Source organism: Coturnix japonica, chromosome 1, assembly GCF_054131305.1.
Source record: "Coturnix japonica strain WE chromosome 1, WE-NBRP24, whole genome shotgun sequence".
In the NCBI taxonomy this organism is placed as follows: Eukaryota; Metazoa; Chordata; class Aves; order Galliformes; family Phasianidae; genus Coturnix; species Coturnix japonica.
In genome coordinates, this window is record NC_140663.1 from 158,103,925 (window position 1) to 158,130,488 (window position 26,564).

Here is a 26,564-nt window from a genome sequence, read left to right on the forward strand (position 1 = left end):
ACCTACATGAAGGAGGAGCTGAGACCAAGCCCTGCTCCCACCCAGACTATAGTCAGGCTTCTGCCAGGACAGCAGTGAGGATGAAATATCTATGTCAGCACTGAAGGCCTGACAGTTTTTCCACTTGCAATTGCTCTGGTAGTAAACAAACTTTTGCTAAGCAACAAGAAACAAAATCACTGGAGCATAGACCAGAATACAGTATGTGATGCCTTAAAGGCCCAATTTACTGGCTCAAATTCAGTGTTTGTCTCTCACTTGTTTGCTGTCCTGTCCTTTATATGCCATGCTGTGTTCTGTTTTCACATTGCTCCTTCATTCCTATGTATTTGTTTTTCATATGCCTACTCCCACTATGTACGTCTTTTCGACAGTACAATTGTGTTTGGCATCCCTCAGACAATTTAGTTCTTAACATGCTCCAACTGGCCAAGTCTGGATTTCTTATACAATCATCTGAAGAGTACAGCAACAATTTCTTCCCTTTGACTAAATGCTGGCATCATTTTTTTCCCCTTTTCTTTCTCTCTCTCTCTCTCTCTCTTTTTTTTTTTTTCTTTAAATATCCCAGCAGTGTGTAATGTCCTTAGGTATCAGGTTTCCTCTGTATGAAACATGATACAAATATAATCAGAAATCACCTAGGTCTATTTATGCTAGGTTATCTAGGAAAAAAACTGTGTAAGAAAGTAACTCCTACTGCTTTGATTTTGAAAATGGAGGAAAAAAAAGGAGCAAATATAAATATTCAGGCAGTTTCAGGTAGTCAGGTTGAAGGCCTGCTTACCTCTTGCATTTCTCTTGCTCCACCTCCCCTGAAGTCAATAAGTTATTTGTTTTCCCTGCAGACTCTGCCTCCAAAGCTGTCTATGATGTTGCTAGCACAGCCAGCTGTAAGTATTGATCAGAATATAAATATTTCCTCTGAAATGCTAGCCTTTGTCAGATTCAAATATCTCCTATTTCTGTGTGTCTGCATGGAGTAAACACTGTTCGCAGAGACTGTTATCACAGGAAACTAAAAGTGTGACCTTAAGATAATTAAAACTCTCCCATCCAAAGATTCGAGTTTATTAAAAAATCAAAAGATTCCCATTCTTTTTGGAACTAAAATCAAAGCTGTGGTATAATTTTCCTTAATTTGTTCAACAGAGGACCAAAGCAAAATGTGGCCTCAACATTTGTAGAGGGTAGCCATCAGCCAATTATAAAAAAAAAAATTGCTACCTGAAAAAATTTTGGAATTCCTAAACCTAGCCAACTACAAGTTCTAGAAGGATTATAATGTAATAAGAAAATATCAATCTGGATTTTTCAAGATAAGTTGCATCACTGTAGTTCCCTCTCTCCATGGAGTAACAAGTTCTAGTGGATGGGATAGAAAGAGCAGATAAGGTGTATTTTGGCTTTACTAAAGCTTGCAGCACAGTCCCTGCAACATTTTCATATGCAAATTTAGAAAATACTGTTGAAGCGGAAAGCAAGTATTTGCTTTCAATGTGGATGGCCCTGACAAAGTGGGAGATCCTGCAGAGGTCACTCCTCATTAATACTCAATATAAATATTAACAATGGGATGATAGGAAGTAATCCCTTAGAATTTACGGATAACAGTAAGCTGAGAAATGCAACATGCATTTAAATGGTCAGAAACAGAATTAAGAACTCTTAATTAGAGAACTGGTCTGAAATCAATACAATGTACATAGTTTAATGCCAAATGAATAGTTCTCTGAGAAGGAAACAAAAATTAAGTTCATAAATACAAAATGAGAAGAAAGCAACATGGGTAACCAGCAACACTGCAAGCAAAGCTTGGGGTATGTGGGGGATATACACAAAATGAGTCCATGTTTGACATGCTGTCACAGGAGACATGCTTCATTCTGAAATCTCGTTACATACGAGACGTTGCTAGTTAAATATTAACACAGAAGTAATTATTAATGTCCAGATAGTTATTACACGAATGGTAGAGTCTCAATGACAACACTGTGTCCCAGTTTGAAAAGCAGCATTTAAAATGTTGTGGAGAAACTGGGGGAAATGTCCTAGAAATGGACAGAAAATGTAATCTAAAAAACTTTACAGAAAAAAAATATGAAGAAAATATTTTGTTCAGAAAAGAGAAGACTGAGACAAGATATTATAATCGTGCTAAGATATTTGAGATTGTTAGAGCAATAAAAACCTTTTCTTAATGTTCTAGAGATCAAAAAGATGAGTATTGACCTAATATATAACAAGAAACATTTAGATTAGACATTACAGAAAGAAACTTCCTGATTGTCAATATGTTTGTGCACTGGACTGGTTGTCACTGAAGGTTATAGAATTCCTGGTACTGGAGATCCTGAAGAAAAGCTTCAATTAGAGAAGTATCTGTCAGGAGCTACCCAAAAAACTGGGTTTGACCTTGTTTTCAAAATGGAATCAATGACACTCTTAGGTCTCCTTTCAGCTTTTTGTTTCAATGGAGTCTGCAATTACTTTCAGGGCTTAAAGAAACCTCTCAGTGTAGGATATACAGTAGCTGCTTAAAAAAAGATCAGATAGATACATTCAGGAAAAATGTTTAACATCCACTCGCCAATATCCATGACCTGTGTCACTGGTATCACTGAATTTTATTTTGGATCAGTTTGCAGCATTTTCCCACCCCACATGCTTATTGCAAGTCATTGGCGCACAGTCGTTTCTATCTTTTCAGGACCGCTGGTTCATTGATTTACATCAGTTCCCATCTGTTCATGTTTAACTGATCATTGTCTTGAATTGTTTGCCCAGTCATAGTTGCACAATTTATTGAAATGTAATTTCAAATGGACATAGCAGCCATTACATGTAGTTTTGAACCAGATACCCTAACGTAACCATTAATCACTAATTGTCTCTCCCTAGTTGAAAAGTAAACTTGAGATTTGAACTCACGCTGAACTCCTGAACTCCCCATTTTCTTGTGAGCTTGTACTTGACTGACTACTGAAGGCTAAACAATACTTCATCATTCGCCCTTGACATTTTTTATATAGGTCAGAACTACAATTCTGGACATTTTGAATAGTTACAGCAATGAGAATGCCCCCTGAAGATTCTCTTATAAGTAGTTGAAAGGTTATGGCTGAAATGAAAACAGCAACTCAAAATCATTCACTTGGAAAAACTGAAAGAAAAATCTGTGAGAGTTAATTATAGCAGAGGATTAGTGATGAGAGAACATTTATATTAATTGTACTCAGTAGTAGAAGAAACACTTGTTCATACCAACTGAGCATTAAAACTGTGTTCTTCAGAAACAGGACATTAAAGAGAGCTCAACCTAGAACACCTTGATAAGTCAAGGTAACATCTATTGATATTAGTGTTTTGTTTATCGCATGCCTGAGTCTTGCAGAGGCCCTTTTCTGGTACACATTTTTGCTTTTTCATTGCAGGATATCACTTGTACTGTCTTACACTCTGAGTTAACAACTCACTGGCTAAAAGTCTGAGAACTCTGGCTTTAGTGAGGATTTATCTTCATATGGCTCGAATAGGAAGAGCTGAGCCAGCTTAAGTAAAGATCTGAGTTGATAGGCATCATATTGGATGGGGGCACACATCTGTAAAGGATATACTGTGTGCTGTGCATGTTTGATTTCCCTTCATGCACTCACAATTTCTCAAATATCAGTTTTCTGAACTCCGTAAAAAATATAAAGGGATCATAGCATAAGAAAGTTGGACAGATGATTTTGCTGTTGTGTGAGTACATGTTATCAGGTCCAGACAGGTCCTTTGCATTTTAAGGAACCAAATCAAAGGAGAAAATAATGATTTATTTTTAGGAAGCAAGTAATCATTGCCCAATTTAGAACAATATGTAAGCACAAGTTTAACTTCCATTAGAAAGTAGATTTTCACTTGGAAATGAGGAAACAAACCCATTTACCTAAGAAACTAATATAAATAGCCCATAAAGATCCATCAGGGGACGGCTTCTCATCACAGGTGTTTATGTATGGATAAACGCTTTTATTTTTAGCCAAGAAGTTTCAAAATTTGGTATGCTTGAATGTGAAAATGATTGTGCCATGTGAGTGTGAATGTGGAACTAATAGTACTATAAATAGACCATAATCACTGCAATAAAAATGTAAAACAAAGCTTATTAGACTTCATAAGTAAATGAGGGCTAAGATCTTTTGAACTTCTAAGCGTCCCAATAAGATAGCTATAATTTAATATCTGGCTGCTTTACAAATTCTGGAAAAGAAGACAAAACCTTCAAAACCTTTCTCTCAAAGTCACTAAGAGAAAAAATACAGAAAACATCAAAGAAAATAACAAGAAGTCAAGTTCTTCTGGATGAAAGTAAAACTGGTTATCCAAAGTGAGGGAACAAAGTGAGGTAATAAAGTGAGGTGAGTAATACTGAAGATAGGAGGATGTGTTGAGAGTGGTCTAGAAGGTTTCCTCTGCTTAAACAGAAGTATCTTCACAGTTTCACTGACAACAAGATACTCATTAATCCTGTCCTGTTTGCTGGATAACAACTGGAAGGAAATCTCATCACTGATGATAGTTGATAACCTCCATTTTCTGACTGTGACTGCATTAAAAAACAACTACAAAGTTTCAAAATCTTCAATATCTGAATGGAAAACTCCTTTGCTGTTGCTCATTGCTTGTCTGAAGCTCTTCTTTGAAGTTTCAAAATACCAGATTTCAGTAAGAAAATAACAAAATGCCCCCAGATTCACTGCAACTCTAGTATAAAATGAATATTACTGTGGTCATTCTGAAAGCTACAACCCTTCATCCTGTTTGCATGTTACAGATATCTACCAATATCTGTCTTCAGTATCTACTCCAACATGAGCTCCCCCAGCAAAGGCTGCCTGCCTTCTATGATCCTTGCTGCATACTTGTGTATCATCTCAGCAACCAGATTCCATCAAGTATCATCTGGAACTACTGAATGTAATGAAAAAACAGCTAAAGTAAGTATTTAAGTCAAAGTTTTAAGTGGCTTATTTTGAGATGCTAGGTTAAACTTGCAAAGACATATAGTTTCTGATCTCACCAGACTTCTTTCAGGGCAAATATTTTAAAATGGAAAGAGAGTAATGATGCGCTTTCATGCAGCCACAAGAGACCCGGCACCCAGTAAGAAACATGTGGAGCTTCTGCATTGCCCAAGTAGGGGATCTTGAGTCCTCATTGTGAGTTTCAGTGCATTAGATGAGAAGCCACAGCATTTTCGACTCTGGAGAAATGTCCTATCTAGCACACGTCTGATGATACCTACAGATACCTACAGATGTAACCCTTAATTGTTCTTAATCCAGGTTAGCTGGCTTTTATTCTCAGAGTAAACCAACAGAATGCGAAGCTGGGATTCTCGGTTTGGCGACTGAAAAGAAAAGAAACCCTCATCCACATACAGCAGACAAGGAACAAAGGCCTGACTTCAAAAAGCATTATTAATATCAAATGCCCAATGTGGTTGTCATGTAAATTGCACAGAAATCAGGCACAGAGAACTTTCCTCTGTATTCAGTAGGCATTTCATAAAATAAATCACAGCATACTAGATTTTCTTATTCTGTCTAACTGAAGCCATCATCTCGGCTAACTGGATTTTCTCTGCTTTCCAAGCCTGACTGTAGAAAAAACTGCGTGAAAATCGATTAGGTTAGAAAAACTTGCATGAAATAAATAATAGAGAGAAATAAACTGCGTAAGAATGGTAATCGCTTACATACTTTCCCTGCTATGTAGGAAAAATGAAAAATCCTGGGTATCATTTCCTAACAGGAATTAACTTTACACACAAAATAGTTATTTTCTGAAAAGCAAATGACACAATGGGCACACTGCAAACTGGTATAAGAAACTGTGAAATCTATCAATAAGCCAGATGTTGTTTTAGGAAAATCAAAGATTCCATTCAAATGTAATTAATAGTTAGCACTAAGTGCATGCTCTTTTGTTACTTTAAATAATTTATTAAGATACACTTAATGATTTATTAATGATAATTAGTGATGACATTTATTCCTACCCCAAAGTATTTTTTCTTTTCTGAAGTGAGATCAACTCATTCTTTTTGAATTTTGTCTAAGTATTGTAAATAATAATAATAATAATAAATTAAAGATCTAATTTGCCACATTTGAATGAGAGCAAGTGTGTAGTAATAGAGGCCCTGAACTACAAAGCTGTTGAGGAATGTAGCTGCAGTTGAAATCAGACTAAGTGAAGGCTGCATATAAAACTGGAAATGTGTAGATCACTTTGGGGAAATTAACAGAAATTCTAAGTAATGTTAAAAACCCTTTTGAAGTGCTAAAAAATCAGACAGTCAATTTTTAATAAGACATAAAACAGACAATAACTCATTCTAGTCCTGCCAGCTCCAACTCATTTAGTTGGAAAACCTCCCAAACACTAACAGAAATTTAATCCATTCCTAACATAGGTGCTAGAACTGAATGACATTTGGGAGCTGCCAAACAACACAAATTTCTGCTGCTACCATTGAAAAATGAATTAGACTTTATGTATGCAAAGGTTCCTGTTAAACAACAGAAAACAGTGCTACTGCTTTACTAACCATTAGCAATTTTGTTTTGCAAAGAAAATAATTATGACAGAAAAATGACCTACAATATAACTTGTGCTAAGAGAGCAAGCTCTTTGTTTGACTGATATGAGTTTAAAAAGATTGGTGTCTTCTAAAAAATTCCAGTTCAAAATGCTGATGTGTTGCACAGTTGTATTTCAGACAGGCTTGTGGGGGAAGAACCCCAGCACTGGATCATACGCATTGCTCAAAGTTTTTTTTGTATAATTTCTCAATGTTCAAATAAACAGCTATTGCTATTGTATCAACAACTGCATTCTCAATCTTCTAATTCCCTCAAGAATATTCCTGAGGGGAGTCACAAGGTAATCTTGAGCAAATTAGGGCTTCTGAGTGTTGCACTGTGCACTTTATAATCTGATTGCAGCTACTCAGTCCTGCTTGCTTTTATGGAGCATTAGGGTCACAGGAAAAACTGAAGTAAAGGACAGGACAATTGCAACCACTCAGATGGTTTAGCCCATGTGTTTGCTGCAAAACAAGAGTCTTTCTGTATTTTATTTTCATGATTTTTAAAGACATATGCTCATGCCTTCTTGCTAGGAAAGACCAGAATCAATCCTCACTCCTAGGTTTCAACTAGCAGGTTAGGTAAATCAGGTTTGTGCCACATTCCCACCTAACGATATCGTATTGAATTGTGTTGGTCCATGGAAGTAGTGAAGATGCCTCTGATAAGTACTTTGTGATACCAGAAAAAGTGCCATTAGGAACATCAGTAGTCATATATAGGAAAAAGTAGAGTGATCCAATTGCTGACAGGACCTCTGGCTATGGAACACTCCTTGTCAGGAAGTGGCATTCATCTAGGAGACTCTCCTCCTTTGGAGCTCTAGCCCTTAAATGAGCCCAGCAAGGTATGGACCTTCACCCCTTCTGGTCATGTTGGATGAACAAGTGAATTGCTTACACCTGTGGTTCCTGGGTTAGCCATACCCTTTCACCAGGTGCTCAGTCATCAGACTGTGACATAACAGTTTCCTTACAAATTGTACTGCTGAAGTGATAAAACATGTATATGCCGATGCTTTAACCTGAAAATTGAATTGAGTCTACTTCCTAGATCAAAGCTGCACAATTCAGGCTTCTATACATAATTCGGGGAAGCAGGAAAGGCAATGTCTCTTTCTCTTGACAGCTTTTAGAAGAAAATGGTATGGAAGCCAATAAGCGCTTTCTGGGGAGTTTGATCTTCATGGAGTGGTAGGCAGACTTTGAAAATCTGTCACAAGCTGTAGAACTGGCTGTCAGAAATTGGTTCAGTAGTCACAGTAGAAAGATGATGACAGGGAATCTGTGGGGAAAGAATGACTTGAGAAAGGGCAAGAGGGGCAAGAGGTTGATGAGAAAAAGGTGGAGAAAGGATAAGTAGGCTGAAGGGAAGAAAATAGAAGACTGAAAATAATCATGCAGAAAAGCTACTTTTAGGATGTGAAGCTGTGGCAAATAGGTTTGTGTAAGACAAACACAGAGACTGAGTCTAGGGCAGAGTTACTCTGCCTTCTGTATCCCAGCAGAAATGACCACACAGTGGGAAGAAAGGCAGATGTGTTTGCACAGACTCCTTCCCAGAGCTGGGAGTGAAGACCAAGAACCTCAGTGTTGACCACTCCTTTAGTGCTGGATTGACATTCAACGGAAACTACACCATCTAATACTTTGCTTATCCCAATAAAAATGATCCCTTGCTCCTACTCTCAGCTGTTTCAAAAGTTTAAGTAGTGGAGCTCTTTGCAATTATTACTAAAGTTCTACCCTATGGATTGCTTTTTCTCCAAAAAGTATGACTGTGAGCTTCATAAATAAAATACAAGCAGCATTTATGCCAGTGTTGTCTGTGTGTTAAGCACTTGAGCATGGGATTTTAATTTACTTTTGTGTGTGTGCATGCAATAAATTTTATATGGATGTAATTAATGTCTATGGAGTTATTAATTGTCTTGTATATCCAAGAAAGTCAATTTGCTCAAGAAAAGGTCAGAAAACAGGCTGCAGTGTTTTTCTTCTGCCTTGCGAGTGAGAAAAAAATGTTTTAAGATTTCTGCAGATCTCATTAAACTCCAAAATCAAATCTACATTTTAAAAAGGTAGATTTTTGCAGGCAAGGATACAACTTTCTAATTAACCTGCACACAAATATGCACAGAGTAGAGGATGGGTAATGTTTATCAAAATTAATGTGATTAAAGGTCAATTTCTGTTTCTCTGTTATGAAATTGCTTCCATATTCCAGTCACAAATAAAATTCTGCTTACCAATTTTATTGTATTAATTTCAACGAAGGAAAAATAGTTGTGGGTTTTTTCACCTAATAGTAGGTAAAAGTAGTTTTAAAATGGGTTCAGCGCAGCAAGTGGCAGTTGAAAATAATTGCTAGTTACTTGTACTATGACCTTTTATACTGACAATAAGTATTAATAATGAAAATTCAAAGTCAAATTTTAATACCTTTACTGATTGAAAGCAATATGGGTAGTTTTCTGAAACTGAGGACACTCAGTATTTCATAAGGCTACCAAACTTACCAAACAGGAAAGATAATTCTTATTTTGATGTGACGAAACTCTTTTATTTCTATGCATTCTCTACTGCCCGGCTTCCACTTTCTTCTGTCTTTCACTTCCCAAAACCTCAGTGTTCAGAATCATGAACAGAGCTGTTGTGCTCCCCGTCCATTTGTGGGTGCTGGTGGGGTCCACCTGGCTGGAAGTATAATGCCAAGAAGGACAAAAGACAAAAGGGAGAATTCAGATCAATGAACGTGGAGCTAGACAAAAGGGGTCCTCTGCTCACAATACTCAACTGTAGCCCTTAACTTCAGTCCTTTAAAACTTCAAACCATCTACTTAGAGAGGTTAAGTCCTGGCAGCCACACCATATGCAGCACTTCTGTGACATTTGTTGTGATGAGGTTGCTCCTCTCTTCCTGTGCCATCTTGGAAGGTCTTTAGATTTCTTCCTTGGAGGAATCCGAGACCAGGTTGGATGGGGCCCCGGGCAGCCTGATCTAGTGGATGGCAACCCTGCCCACAACAGGGAGGTTGAAACTAGGTTGTCTTCATGGTCCCCACCAACCCAAGCCATTCTATGATTCTATGAACTTCATACAGAAGCTCAGCTAAGCTTGGAGGGTATCAACAGGGCTGAGAAGGTAAAACAAGCAAGATTAGGAGCAGGTGTAGCCACAGCATGAAGATTTCACTTTGCCCCATACAGATCCTAAGGGTGTCCCTAAAGGGGATAAGGACATGCCCAAACCAGTGACAGCAGATAGCTCCAGATCTGGGAACAATCTCAATACAGTCTTTGCCTTACTGGTACACTCTGCTGACATACAGAGCTCATTTTCTTTTGACACATCCCCTAAGAACAGCATCACATCCTCTGTCAACCTTAGCCAAGGGAAAAACTTTGCCACCTTCTTCTGCCCATGGGGAGGTACCACTCATTCCTAGCACACGTCACGGGAACTGGAAATAGATAAGGTCAAGAAATGAAGTCTAGAAAAACAAACAAACAAACAAACAAAAAGCAGATAATTTCCTCTTTGCAGCAAATTTACATCTGCTTGACCACTTCACTTCTGGGAATCTTCTGGGCCCCAGCCTGACCTTGGTCTCCAAGGAATTAGTCAGCAGTGAAACAGATATGCCATTTTACAGGCACAGAAGAAGGAAAATTTAGCCACCTTCGGGAAGAAAAGAAGCTCAGCTGCAGATTTGGAAATGCCAGCATTAGCCTTAGGCACCTAAATAGCTGTGGGGATCTGATCCTAAATTGCAGTTCTTTCCCCATAATAATAAATACTGCTTGAGCTTTACCCTGCAGTCATAGGGAATGGTTGGCACTACAGTGCGCACACTTGCAAGCTCCAAGAGAGCTATGGGTTACAGTTACATTTAAAAGACCTCTCTTATAACAACACCCTATTTTTTGAGATCCAAAGTTGTTATGTGGTAATGTATAGCTGTTTGTGAAAATACAGTTCTGTTTGCCTTGATATCTTTGTCAAAGAAGTCATAATACACACTTTTATTACAGTAGTGGCATACCATGAAATTCAGCAAGGTTTCCTGAGAAGAGAAAGGCTAAAGGAGTAATGTCTGTGGGATTTAAATTGTATTATAATTATTATGTTAATTTTGATAACAAAGTAGATAGAAAATTAACTAGCAGCATTTGAAATAGAAAACAAATCAGGCTTAATTGCACTGCAGTTCCTTAGTGTCAGAAGAGCAAAGTAACAGCAGATTTGCATTTTAGCCAGGGGAATTCACATTTCATGTTAAAACAGCAGCTTTTTCTCCTCTGTCATGTCCTGCTTCAAGTCACACTGCTGGAGAGTGAACTTTGTAGCTCTGGACCATCAATACACATTTTGAGTAAAAAAGAACTGTATGTCAGAGAGGAAACAACAGTAAAATATTATACCATACAAACAAAAACTCATTTATTTATTTATTTTAATGTATGATAGTGTAGAAATGATAACAAAATTCAAAGCAGATTCTAAGTGGTTTCAGTAGCTTGTGGGTTTGTTTCCGCATATGAACCGAATATTGTTGAGTGTAAATGTTCACTCTGATTTCTTCTGGATTGTTTTAGCTCTACATATTCTTTATTGAGACCTAATTGTAGAATCAGCTACGTATCTATAATTTATCAGTGCACTGAATGAACTAGATTTCTCCATTTCCCGAAATGCAGAGTGCCTTCACTCCACTGTCTCAGAGGGAGTTGTGGAAGTTCAGTGCATCAGTGTATCTCATTCTTAGTGCAATTTGAGAGAGTTTTGTTGTTACAATTAGGCGGGATTTTAATTCTTTCTCCCCTTTACAAGAACAAGATATGGTTCCAAACTCTTGTTGAAACACTGGAGAATGTTAATTTTTGCTATTATTCTTGCTAATAAGGATGCTGATATAGTAGAAGCTAATGTGAAGTCAGACAGTCACACTTTCATAAATCATTCATGCAGTAAGCAGCTGGTGGTGCAAAAGTAATAGCACCCTCACTGCTTCCCAGCTGATAAAGCCCTTTTGTCTTCACTGCTGAATTCTACCCAGCTCTTCAGACGCTCAGATCAGATGCATATTGCCCCAGTGAAAAGGCAAAGAGAAATAAAACAACCCTGAAATGCACAGCTAAAAAGTCAATAATTAATTTATTCATATTCCCTGTTATCTTTTATTGCAGCACAAATCCTGAGTTGCTGTTTGAGGTCAAAACACAGAGTAGGAGATGGAGAGGGGGTGGAATGAGCCATATGAGATTCTTACAATCCATGTTGTTCATGCGAGAATGACAGCTCCCAGGTGGCGGGTACTTATTGTCTCTTCTGCAGCCTGGGAGAAGCTGTACCAGCTTGGCTTTATGAGCTGTGCACAGCCAATACATAAACACTCCCATGATGAACTTATGACCCAACAGACCCAGACACCAGCCAGCAAGAATTTAAGAGTAGATTTCCATGTCCATGCCGCTTCTGAGCAGGAAAGACATGTTCAGCATCTACACAGAAAGGTGAAGCTAGGCAGGGATGGGTCCTCCACTCTCCTACCCTGGGCTTCTTCATGACAGCAGAGGTTTGACCAATGGGAGAGAGAATGGACCAGTAGATACAACAGCCAGAAAAAAAGCCAGAATACATAAATGTGTATGTGTATCAGAAAGACAGAAGCAGCTTATGGAACAAGACAGCAGCAAATCTTTGGGCTTCTACTTTGTTGGACACTTGTGAAAAAGCAGTAACAAGAACTGTGACAATTCTTTCCTTTTTATTTGTTTGAAACAGTCAATAATTTCAGTTATTTACAAATTTTTGTCTAAAAAAAAATAAAAATGCTACTCAAAGGATATGGAAAACTGGTATGCAGGAACTGTATAGGGAAGCTTCTGGGGGCTATTGAGCAAATATTGTTACTTCAGATGTCTTTTATACTTCCTCTGAGACCTGACCCTTTTATAAAAATTAAAAGATTCTTGCCTGTATGGAAATCACTGACATGCAGGAAGAAAGTGAATAGGTGACCAGAAGCTTTAGCCATTATCCTTCCTAATTTTGGCAGTGTATCCAATGAAAGGAAAATGAACACACGGAATACTGCAGTCAACCAAAGATCTCAGTAAACGAGCTGCAATGGTAGCAGCCACTCCATCTGTCCCTCTCAGACAGCTCTTCCTCTCTCCCTATTGTTTCACATTCAGAAATTGCTGATTAAGAAATCCTCAAAAAAATCATGACCCAAAAGAAGAGGAAGAGTACAGGGAGGGAAAAGAACAGATGACTTTTGAGATTAAAAATCTCAATCACTCTAGCATAAGCAATGAACTTAAGACCATTGGCAATAGAAATAGTTCACTTAACAGATGGCAGACAGCTCCAGTCTGTGGAAACCATTTTAAGAATGAGCTCCATTGAATGGTTCTGATATGTATAAATTAACATGTTTTAAAACTGTGTATATTCTCAGGTGGATTCTTGAAATATTTTTCACAGTTTTCAGGTGAAATACTTGCTGTTAGAGCTCGATTCTCAATGTTTGGATGGTTATATGTAAGAAAGCTTTGTGTACTGTCACCTGTCTTAGGGAATGAGGCAAATGCTTGCTAATGCAAACTGCACTCTGCTTTTGATACCCATAGTCTCAAGCATACTTATTTCAGAAATCCTGTGGTTTGAACAGTTCCTGGGGGCAAACATCTGCCTATGTGAAATTTTATTAGGTAAATAATTTGAATATTCAGTAATTGCTTCCCTTCAAGAGTTGAAGTAAAATAAGAATTAAATAAATAAATAAAAAGGAACTATTTAAGCAATTAGTTTGCTCTCTGCTAACTCATTTCTCGAATTTTTTAGTCTTGTGGATTGGTGCATTTGTGCGACAGCACATCCTTTCAGTCACAGAAATTGTCTTTTCTAAGAAGAACTGTTGCAAACACCCAAATAATTCTACACATCATTCTGAGGCTGTGCCTCAGCATAATTGCTCATGAGAGCTGTAAACAGATGCTGCACATTACACTGACATTTGCAGCAGAAGTGTGAGCGGTGGGTTTCCATATATTATGGGGCAAATGGTGCGCTGTTCCTGTGAGATAAAGTGAAAGGAATTCAATACAGGTAGAAGTGTTTGAATGAGGTTTATTTGTTAGAATATCTAAAGTAGAGAGTGGTCTAGGACTACTTAATTCATCAAGTTCATAAAAACACCAGAGGATAGTGTGGTGAACAATGGTGAACCCTGTTCTGCACTACTTCATCCCATGCACAAACAATCTCAAAGCTGAAAAATTCCACCAAGACAAATCTGTACTGCAAAAGCAGAGCCAAACTATCTATCAAAATCCTCTAACTTCAATGTGTTGTCTCACTTCAGTACAACATCAGTATGTCTTTTCAGACCAAATAAATCTTCAAAATACTCCATTATTAAGCTTGCTTCCTGGACTTTTCCTGTGTGTGTTTGTGAACCTTCTCATGAGCTAGATTTCCAGCTGTTCTGCTGTCTATTTCTGCTGCTGCTACATCCCAGATACTCTGTTTTCTGTTGTTTTTGCCAAGGTCAAAATGGCTTGAGCTAGGTATGACAGAGCAAGAAAACTGGCCTCCTGCCTGTGATTTGACATTAAGCAAAGAACATTTCTGAGTATGGAGACATTCTTATTTCAAGGTAACTCATGTTAATTGCAGGTGATGGGCCAAATTCCCTACTGGCCTAAGGCATTCCTTCAGCCTCAAGGCACCTTTATGCACATCTATCAGCCTTAGAAATTACTGTGAGTTAAGTGAGAGTATTGATTTACAGCAAATGCTTTGCTCTGCAGTAGATGTCTCTGTAGCTTACCTCTCATTTCAGCAGTATTTCGTTTACTTTCAAATATAACTTTACATTTGTAAAATGTCTCACATTATATATATATATATATATATATATATATATATATATGGTAAACATCACATAGAAACTCCAGGCCCTATGTCCTTGGAAAATGATTAAATACTTATTTATGAGGGTTTTTACTAAAATTGGATCTCATTCTGTACCCAGATGTTGCAGAGATCAACGCATATAGGCACCATGAACGCAACAATTATGACATGGCTCATGTGAGCCTAAAGTGAAAATACCTTGATTTTTCCTTACAGAATGCATTCTGAAACACACCCAAAGACTGCAGTTCTTAAAAGCAAGATTTATCAGAGTGGAAAAAAAACAAGGAAACAAACAAACAAAACCAATAACTTTTCAATGACATACATTCAACCTTGCTTGGGGAGACAGAATAAATTGAAATACCCCTCCTTAACAAGACCTTCCAAGGGGCAGCTTCTCCTCCAGTTTTTCTTTCCAGGCCAGTAATTTTCAGCATCTTTCTGGGCTACTGTAACTGTCACACAGCATCCTCTGGCTCCCCAGGAAGCCAGAGGCACTGCTTTTATTCTGACTTGTTCAATTCAGCCCCCTGCTCTTTTTGGATCCTACAAGTTGTCCCCTGACAACATTTCTTTCTGGAGGTGCCAGTAATTTCTCTCCAGCATCATGCAGCCCTCTGGGAGATGAATTTGGAAATAGGAAAGGCTGATTTGTTCTCCTCCTCTCTGTGGGACCAGCTACTGGACACTCAGTTCTGCAGTCAGGACTATATAAACAGTAACCTACCTTCATGCTGCCTTGTTACACCTCCCAGCAAAACATAATATATGAATTATTTGTAGTAAACTGTGCCCAAAAACAGTTCTGCCATCTGTCACAGTTGTGAATAATGAGTTCTTCATACTTCCTCAGGGTTATACATTCAAAGACCTCCCCATAATTGCAGATATCCCTAAATGTGGACACCTGGCATTTCACTGACAGCTGTTCTAATCCCAGTTAACTGATGGCAAAAATAGAGTGTGAAGATATTAAAGGTAGATTTTACCTTACCTAATGACAGCTACCTAAATATAAGACACCTTGTCTACTTTCCTTATCTAGGTTCTGTCTTTAGCCTATAAAAAGAGACATAGATATGTCCAGAGGGCAGTGTATCACACCTCTTTTCTCAGCCTCTGGGATGAGCCATACTCTGGGTTTGCTCCTCTTTATTCACTGACTGCACAAAGAGACCTTCAACAATACATGACCAATCTCATTTTTTCATGTCAAAAATTGAGATTTTTTTCATACAGGATTCCTCTAAAGAATTGAATGAGGACATAAGTTCCCCAGAATCAAACTGGCTTTAGCACTTCTCCTGGAGAACGCATGAGAACAGCACTGGTTCCAGCCACCACTCTGAGCAATGCACAGGTCTGAAGTAATGTACATTGCTGATCAGCTGACAGCTGATCATGAAAGCTATAGTCTTTGGGGTCTTCTTGGCAGGAGGAAGAAATAAAACTGAAGGAAACAAATCAGAGTAGTTGAGTGACAAAGAAGGAGAGAGTACTAATAGAAGCACAACAAAGGACCTTGATAACGCCAAACAGGCAGTGGTTGAAAGCCACTTGAAAGCTTTCCTGTCTGTATGTGGGTATGGCTTTAAAGGGAGGACAGGGGGCAAGTAGAGTTGGCCAGGTCAGACCTCACACCTGCCTGCATGGAGAGAGGCATCCTCCAGCTGATCAGAGGTCAGAAGATCTATATTCAGTACACAGCTCTTTCAGTGACTTGAAATACCATTGCCACAGCCAGGTTCTTTCCCATTTCTATGGCTCTCTTTCCTGATTTACCAAACAAAGATAGTTATTTCATAACCCTCCTTTATAAAATATTTTCAAAACAAATAAAAGGAAAACTCACCCTTCAAGAGAAAGATTTTAAATTACCTTGCTAATATTGTTTATTACAGACATTTGGGAAAGAAAAAAATAAAATAAGGTTGTTATGTTTGTTTGTTGAGTTTCGTATTTTTAGAAATTATATGAGCCAATAGACATATGGACAATGAATGACTAAATATGTATGTGCAAGGACCCATTGCTATGTATTAAAGCAGAATTCAGGTGAAATGCAAATTCCCATTGATCCGTCTAGTGCCAAATTTGGGCCAAATGTGAGCTGTCTGGTTTGCTTGCAGGGGCGGCCACTGCTATGGATAACAATTATTTTTGCACTGTGATTTTCAGTAGAATTAGAAATATCTGTCATACAAGTAACACAAAAAATTATTGTATTTGGACCTAACTTCTCTTTTCTCCCTCCAGCTATGTGCAAACATTCCTCAGCTGTACTGTGCACAGATTTATCAAGCAGAGATTGAATGATGGGAGCATAGCACGAGGGCGGTTTCATTCATGAAGTAGGTGTGTTTGAGAAGTTGCTATGGCTCTTAATGTGTTTACCAAGAACATATTTATCATCCATGCAAGGAGCCTGTTTCAAAAAGAACATACCAGGGGCAGCTTCACTGATTCACAGTAGTGTCTAAGAATGTTCGTTACCCTGGGACAAAATCATTTCCCTATTGACACCAGCAGGAGTTTTACTGTCAAGAAAAAAGTCTGTCTTCAGTCCTGATTTCATCTAGTTGTTTATCAGCCCACAGGTCTTTCAGGCCCCTCTGCAAACCTGAGGACAGGGGGAAAAAATCATTTTTTGTTGAGTCCTGTGACAAGTCCTGAAATTCTATTACGATGTGATTTATCACTTGCCATAAGGCAGAGCAAAATACATATGAATGACTGATTTGCATGTCACTATTTTCAGGTTTTCCAGAAGGTTGTAATCCTGTTTCTGCCTTTTCCTGTGTACAACATTTGGGCTAACCAGGGAATAAATAGGAGGTTTATATGGTCAGCCAGATAAAAAGCTAAAAACACATAACATCAGGATGTTAAAACTGTATTTTCACATACAATAAGGACTGCAAAGAGTGAGAAGCCATGTGCTCCAGCAGGAATGTGCACTGAGCAGACACCTACAGCTAGTTCAAGTGCTTTGAGCCCCATCCAGCCTGATCTTGAATGTTCCCCATTAAAGGGGAACCTCCATCCACCACCTCTCTGAGCAACCTGTGCCAGCGTCTCATCACCCTTACTGTAAATAACTTCGTTCTTACATTCCATCTAAATCTCCCCTGTTTTTATTTGAAGCCTGTAGTATGTATGGTTTTGGTACATTCATATGCATGGGAGTTACCAGTTTAATGAAGACATAATTTGAATTTTTAGACATTTATGGAAATTTTCACCGCTCCATCTGGGATGATACTGGCCCTTTTGATGAGGATGGTCTGCAAATTTACAGTTACACTTAATTTACAGTTACACATACTAGAGGTATGAGTCAGTGGAATCTGAAAGGGACGTTATTAACCGAATAAGGATGCTTACCCTACAGTGAGATCAATGGGATTGAATAGGTTACAACAGGATCTTATCCATGTAGCCTGTAGCTACAGGTGTGTACAGTAGTGAAACACTGCATCCAAAACTCATATGGAGTTGTTGGCAATAGCAACATAACATGGATAAAAAATTTGTCTTCCGAACTACAGACAAACATATTTGCTACATCTCAAAGTCTACCAAATGGCTGTAAAATTCTGTGAATGGTAACAGAACAAGATCCTAAGTTTAAGAGTCTGGATCTGAAACCTTTTCCTAGTGGGTAGCATTTATATAGGACAATACCACAGAATTAAAACTCAAGGAGTATAAAATTATCAGAGCCAAGATTTTTTCCTAGCATTTCAGGAAGAATGCCAACACCTCCCTTATAAATTAAAACAAATACAAATTGCACACAGACTATGACTGGAGTCTTAAAAGTTACTGAAATTCTTCCAAGAACCTAACAGGAGATGGAGAAAGCTAGATCAATTTCCATTAGATGCATATTCATTTTCAAGTTTATCTAAAAATAAACTTTTTAGCATTGCCCCCATTATTCAAAAACTATTGAAACTAAGTTTTTTTTTTCTTAGATTGTGTGTGCCTGGTGGGATGCAATGCATAGTCATCTTATTTGCTTGAGTGAATCAAATGCTGGCATTATGGGTGCTTAGCAGTATACAACCGGGTTAACAAGGTGTCTTTGCAGTTTGTTAACTGCAGGCAATTGTTAAATGTAGACAGTCAATATAGAATACTGGATGAAGTTTTAATTACTATTAAAGTTTTTGAAATCTTTTAAAAAACACTGTGAAATTGTCTTTGAATTCATGGCACTCAGAGGTCGCAAATCTGGCTACAGTGTGGAATGTCTTCCAAGATATTTAATATTAAACTGTAATTAAGAACTGGTCTGAAATAAAGCAGTCAGAGAGAAGGAAGCAATTGTGAGAAGGAGGGAAGTCAGAGAGTGTTTCCCTGGCCGTACTTCAGCCTGGAATGTTAAATTCCTATTAACACATGCAGCACCTAACTTCAGTGCCTGGCAAGCTTTCAGGTTGGCCACAAGTTGCCTATTGATTTTAAGCAGACAATCATTATGAAATGTTGCACTTCCGTGAAGACAAATATGTCTAAATTGCATTTAAATACAACAGTAGCCAGAACTTTTAAAGGTGTGAATCTAATTCTTTGTAATCAAAACTCTATCAGATAAAGATTTTAAACAGCAGTATTTGCTTTAAAAAGTAAGCTGTTGCAAAACAGGTCTTGTGAACTCTAGAGCAGGAAAATCAACAGAAACAAAGAGAGACCATACAGCTCATTGCCTAGGAGGAAGAGAGCACACTGCAAACACTGCTTGCAAATATTGAATGAAGTACAAAGGAGCATATTAATGAAGTCAAAGCAACATCACTGAATACTGAATTCCCTGTTTAAATTATTCTTATTGCAAAAAGACCAAATATTTAAAGAGCTGTACACACAAACTACCGTAATGGCAAATACCATGCTGTAACAAGGACATTGTATATGTTAAATAAGGTGGTGCTGATATTATCAGTCCCATACAGGAGTCATGGTCTTACTAAACCTCCACTGTGTGAGGAAAAGCTCACTAAATGGATCCCAAGTCCAGACAGTATCTGTTATGACAGTGGAAATAAGCCACTGAAGTCTGTTAAAAACATGTAATAAGGGTGCTGTATACTTGGCAACTAAAGGCTTCAGCACTTGAAGAAAGCATAAGCAAATGCTGCAATGTAAACATATCCTTTGAAAAAAAAAAGAAAAAAGCTCTGCAGTACATAGCACCTGCCTTGTTCCAGCGTGGAGAAATGTTATTATGCACATCATTGGCTCCATTTCTTTCCCTGTTGTTGGCAGAACTACATCTGTCTTAGCAACTCACAGTATTAGGTAAACTATGAACACCCTCCAAGGCTGTGGGCTCTCAGAGCATCAATATATCTGTCATGTTTCAAAATCATCAATTAGATGTGAAGAACTGACTCTTCTTAGCACCACAGCAGGGACTCTGCCAGCAGCTGCTCGGGGCTGGCAGCACAGTCTCCACTGCACAAGTCACTGCAGGTCACCTTCCCAGCCTGGCAGAGTAGCTTGCTCACCTTTTCCAGCCACCAGCTGTGTTGTGTAAGGGCCCTCCCCGTCTCTGTCTACCCTGTAATCACACTGCAAGGACAGCATTGTCCCAGAGACTATTTGCTTTGAGAGGTGAAATGGAATGGAATATCTGGGACCATACAAGTTCAAGTAGCACTGTGGAAAAGATAGGGGCTCATCATGGCTCTGAATCTACTGATCATGAGGATGGATATTCTCAGTTCAGAGCTTCTTACCACTCACTCACCACCAGCAGCCCCATAACAAGAGTTCAGACAGTCAAAGAATGGGCAGAAATGTGCAGCATAGGTACCTAAGGATATTCATGATAACGTCTTCAACACCTAAAGCGATTAAAGGAGCAGATTGAAGCTTGTCCCCAGAGGGTTGCTCAGGGTAGTGCCCTACAGGCAGCAACAGCCCTGCTCCTCCTGCCCTCTCTGCTGAGGCCACAGATCTGCACTCCCATCCCCAGGTCCCAGTTCTCTCTCTTTGGGAACAGAATACCCAGTCTCTTGGGCCTCAGGATGGAAGTCAGCACCTCTTGGCCAGATAAGGCATGGATTCATCAATAGTGACAATGTTCCAAAGAAACCGGACGGATCTCATCTCACTGTGGCAGCAAAGATCCCATTCTTAGGGAGTGTCTCATTGCAGAAGGTGTTTCCTGGGAAGTGGATTGTCTGCAAAGGCTGATTTATCTGCTTGCCATCTGAAGACTGGGTCTCTCCAGAAGCAGGTACACATGACAATAGTGGCAAACAGCACATATATGCACACACACATAACACTTCCCCTTTGCTCACCAGTGAGTAGCATTATAGTGTTTACCACTCATAAACCCAGACAATGACATGGTTATGAAACTGAGCTTTCAAAAGGAGCCCTAGGAACCTCAATGATTTCTGTAAACAGAATCATATTACTGATGAAAGAAGCATAACTTGTTTCCTGGACACTGAGGAGACTCAGAGTACCCAGACACTTAATAAAAAAAATCTTTTTCTCGTCAGTCAAATTAACTATACAATTATTTTTTTATATAACAGGAAACAAGATATAACTTTAATGCTGATGTTTGTTTATATACATAACAAAATATTTTCAGACACTCTTCCAACTCATAGAACCATCAAATCACAGAATTACTTGGGTTGAAAGAGACCTTAAGAATCATCTGGTTCCAACCCCCTGTCATGTGGCAGAGCTGCCACCCACCCAGCAGGCTGCCTAGAGACCTGGCCTTGAACACCTTCAAGGATGGGATATACACAGCTCCTCTGGCAGCCTGTGCAACTGCCTCACTACATTCTAATTGAAAACTTTCTTCCTAAAATTTAATTTAATCTCACCTCTTTTACTTTAAAGCATCACAAAAGCAGTATTACCGAAGAAGTTATGACCTTTACAGTTGAATATGATGATACTCTATAAGCAGTAAGAACAAAAATGCACGTAGAAAGGAAAATGAAGGCCTGGCATTACCCCACTCATTCATTTATAGTTATACAAAAACATGAGTTTGCACTTCTGTGCAAACACTGGTAATGAGGTGAAAGCTTTAGTGGTGCTGTGTCGTGCATTAAAAAGTCTATCATGGACAAGATGAGATCCTCTAAATGGTTAGACTACTTTTTATAATGGCTGTAGAACTGAAATTTAGTTCTATATGCTTTTTATGTTTGTAACCAGACTTCATTCTTTTCTCACAAAGAGCCTACTTTTGAGTAAAACTGAAGGAATGCATAAAGGAAAGATAATAAGGCCTCTTCCTTGAAGAAAAAGACATATTCTTGTTATGTACTGGACTTCAGAAGAAATATACACATAAGAAGATAAATTCAAAAGTCATTAACCATGTTGAAAATCATCAACTGAACTCAGGATAAAATGGTAAAATACAAGTACTCACACACAGCATGTAATTCAAAAACATAAATAGAAGCAGCACCCAAAGTAAAAAACTTTGTTCTTTGTTTGTGAAACTGCTCTGAGAACATAAGATATTTCAGCTTTCCATGATAATCAGACCACAGAGCCCACTTATACAAATTACCTTACTATCTGATACCTTTTGCATAGTATGACATTCATATTGTTGAGATACACACAGCAGGAACACATTAATGAGTCTGCTGATAGTTATTAATACTGATAGATGGGTTGCTGAGCTAGATTAGGGCACATTCTTATCAGCAGGCACTCTCACTCACTCACTCCAAGAAAAATTTAAAATCACAGGTACAAAATACAAACCAGAAACTTTAATTTCTTGAATTTAGTCTTGGATGGAATCCTCAAAAGTAGAGACATAGTTAAAGTCATTGTTTATCAGGGTGAACATGTACAATGCCCTTCATGTTCATTCCTCATGCTAAACTGCTGTCCCAGAACTGAACCACTTGCATTAATAAAATGTAGTGGACTTAAATAATTATTCTTAAAATTAGAACTTAATGAAGTTAATTTTGTGGAAATCAAGAAATCCCACAGAAGACAGCATAATGCTCTCCATATTTGCCTTCCTTCCTCTCTTTTGCATGTTTTTCCCTTGTTTTCTGCCATAAACTAGTTCATTGTCTCTTGCAGAATCCTTTTACAACAGCTGCACTGGGACAGATTGAGACAGAAGTGTAAGTTCTGCTACGTCAGGGATGCCCTGAAATTGATCCATTTTTGCAGATTATTCTTCCTGGATGGACACATTCACATGTTTTAACTGTACTTCCCTCATGTTGTTGAGGGTTTTGTAACTTCGTCTTGGTAGCAATAATAAGTGCAGATTTTTCAAAGGAACGAAGGCTTATTCTGACTGTGACTCCCAGAGATGAAGTTATAAATTATGCCAAAGGTGAAACACCAGGCTTGTCTGAATTATTTCATATGAACATGTTCTCAGGTTCAGAAGCTGATAGAAAGTGTGCTCAAAATCTACTCAAATTTGTCCTTTTGGATTTACATGGACAACTGCGTGCCAGATTCAAATTTTCTGTGATTGAAAATACTCCATATTGCATTCATCAGGAAATAAACCTATGTAATTTGGTCCTGGAGATATCTGACCTGGACATAACTGTTTTCATAACATTTAGAGGCCAGTAACTGTAATATCTACTAATTGAATGGTATGTAAACACAACCTTTCTCAATCTCATGGACAAAAGCCAATTTTAAGTGTTGCAACGTCTTAAACAAAGGAATGTTATGACCACATTTACAATGTTATTTAACTTCCTTGAGATTTCATCCCATCTGGAGGTGTGCTATCATCCAAAATCTCACAAACACTATGAAAGAACGGTAGTGTGATTGTGCATTCAAGAAGTTGCACTATATTAATACATGAAGACAGAAGACAACATCTCAACAATTCCTTTTCTTAACAGAATTTATAAGTGCCCAAATATGTTACTGACTGGAACTGCTTTGTTTGACAGTAAGACCAGTTTTCCTAGATAAGTTGGTTAATTTGGTTAATAACAAAATGGAGCATTCTCTACTCTGCAGGAAAGCATCAAGGGGCACATTACCCTTTTGCACTTTACTGTAATGACTTTCTTGCTAGCCTCAGCTCTTCTTGTGCGCTACTTAAAATCACTAACAACAACTAAACTGATAAATAAAAGAAGACTGGGAGCTGAATGAGTTCTCACTCTCTAATGTCTTGTTCTTGAGTATTTTGCACCAGTGATGTTTTGTATAAGACTCCCCAAGAGTAAACATGTCTTGGACAGAGTTATTGTGAGCCATAACACTGGGGAGTGAGATATAACACATAATAAGTGAACTGTCAGGGCAACCTTATTTCATTTAACAATTTAGACTGAACAGATGACATACAAAGCCCTGCACACATCATTATACTACTTTTGTATTGATTTCAGCATACCATAGTTTGAACCTACCTAGCAAGGTTATAATGGTATCTAATCTCTGTTTTAAACATATTTTAATATTCAGGTTCTCTTATTTTGAAACTGGGTGGATGTTAGAATTACTTATGTGGACAATAAAACATGTCAGGACTATAGCATAGTCAGACACGGTTACAAAGAATGAGGGAGATATCTGTATTATTTTTCAGTGACTGTTTTACGTGTCTCTGTTCATGTGCTTTATACTTTTTTTGTCTGCATGAATTTAAATCTTTCGCATCTGTTAGGAGGAATACTCACTTTAGTCAAATAGAAGTTATTGAACTCACTGCAAGGATAAATTGATGAAATTAAAGGTCCTCTGATATATATATAAGATGAGAGAAACTTCTCTAATGGTCCCTTCTGGGCTTAAACTTTATGAATCTATGTTTCATTTCCTGCTTGCTCAGAGATAGAGATATCTCCAGGGAAAATACCAAGAGTCCTTCAGAGAGCAATGGGCAAGCTATCAATCTAGAAGTGCCTACCTACCTGGTTCAGGGTCAGGTTAACAAGCTTATTGTCCCATTTCTATAACTTGAGATCAAAGCACACCCATCCATTAAAAGAACCTTCCCAGTGACAAGAAGTGAAGAGCAAAGCTATCTGGGGAAGGGCAACGTGTGGAGAATGAGGCAGTAATGCAGGAGATCCTGTCCACCTCAGGTTCAAATATCACAGGTGTCCAAAGAAAAGAAAAAGTTTTAAAACCTAAAAGATAAGCCAAGGTGTGAACAAACTTCCGTGATATTTTGACTGTTAAAAGTAGTAAGCTGTCTTTTACAAGGTTGTTTGGAGTCACTGTTAGCAGAAGCTGCTTGGCTCTCCTGAGGCCAAGCTCAATTGGATCAGTCAGAAAGCAAAAGCCAGTGCACATTAAAAGAGTGTTTGAAACAGTCAGACCAAAAAATAGTTTAACTGCATTGTTTCAGTGATGACCTGAAGAGTCGTGTGAGTGACCCAAATCTTGCTAATTTGCAATAGAAACGTTTGAAGGATGAAAAGAGCATACGGAAATGAGTTTTACCAGTGCCTTCCCAAGTCACAGGGAAAGACTGCTGAATGTGCTTGGAGATTTCCTACCTATTCCCTGTCATCATAACTCACATTGCAACCCTCCTGGTCCTACCGCTTCATGATGTACCACTTATTGACTAAACAGCTGAGCCTGTCAGGAAACCAGAGCTAGGACTTAACTATAGATATCAGGAAGTGAGCTTATGTTCATGCTTTTGCTGGAAGATGGCCTACAATGTGACATGATTCCATCTCTCATACTCTGTCTTTTCATAAACAGACACAAAAGTGCTTGCAACACTCAAGTTAAATGTTCAAGATATAAGTTATCCAAGATATATTGGCTAAGTATCTAACGAGAGTACATACTAGCAGTACTTACCTGCAGTAAATATGACATTCATCACAGATAATAATCTTTTCCTGGATCTTAGATACTTGTAACTAATAATCAAGTCCATTGTTATCAAGACACAAGTTAGTAAATTTACAGCTAGCTCAAGTATGCCTAGATTTGCTGCCATAATCTTTTCATTAAATCATAGAAATCACACAAACCATCCTTACCTCTCCACAGTTGGATTCAACAGCCATTGGGATGATCTCTCTGGAATCTGAGAACAGACAAACAACAATCCCTCTCCCTGATATGCGATCACTTCTTACACATTTTTGGCCATCCCCGTGGAAAAATAATATAGGACCTATGCTATCTTCTTCAGCATTGTCAGTGGCCAGTCCTGCAATTTAATTTTCACCTGGAGCCATTCTGCATCTCCATCTTCTCTCGTTCCTTAGGAAACAGCAATGAGCCTCTGAAGTACAGTCTCAGTAGCCTCCACAAGTTCACAGTGGCTGGCACCTTTCATCATAGTGTACACAAGCCCTCCTCCCTTTAAAGAGAGCGAGTTAGTGAAAAGCTGTACTTTTTAAGCAATAAAACTTTTGTAGTGTTTTCAGGGATGCCTGCCAAGCTGGGTTATACTGATATGTCAGCAGCTCTGTTATGATAGCAGGCTGTGGATATTTCAGTTCAAAGGTCACAACATCCTGCCAAAATAAAGAGAGATAAACTTCCATTATGTGTGGAGTGTGTTTGAACAATCTATCTATAAAAGAGAATAGAGGCAGAGAGTGTGCTAGGTAAGTGTTGCCAAAGTAAATGAACTTTTATTAACCTTCAGCAGGATAATGCAAAAGGCAAGGACTGCCTGTGGGGGTAACAGAGTAACTTGAACAGATCCTTGCTTCTGTCCAACTTTGTACCATTGCTTCACAGTTTTGTCTATAGGAGTTCCAGTTATGTCTACAACATACTGATGGCCTCCAGTATGGCAGTGTTTAGTTAAGTAACACCATCTCCAGGGGCAAGATTGGATGAGTCAACCCATTCAGGCCCATAGACGTACCAGTTTTTCATATTTTTTTGCCCAGCATTTACAGATGATTCATTTATATGAGCAGTGTGAGCCAAAATTAAGTTCAAATTCAGCACTTATATCAATAGTGTAGGAGGCTGGGGATTTTTTAGGATCCTGTCTAAGTGATGTCTTATGTA

General features: G+C 38.4%; 1 long non-coding RNA gene across 3 annotated transcripts in view; it reads right to left on the reverse strand.

Moving 5' to 3' along the window:
• LOC107308229 (uncharacterized) overlaps positions 1–25,887 on the reverse strand; it is an 80,190-nt gene extending 54,303 nt beyond the window's left edge. For all 3 annotated transcript variants that reach the window (XR_001552695.2, XR_014948935.1, XR_014948936.1), the window contains exon 1: positions 25,574–25,887. This is a non-coding gene — a long non-coding RNA (uncharacterized LOC107308229). The remainder of the gene's footprint in view (positions 1–25,573) is intronic.
• Positions 25,888–26,564: the final 677 nt, after the last annotated feature.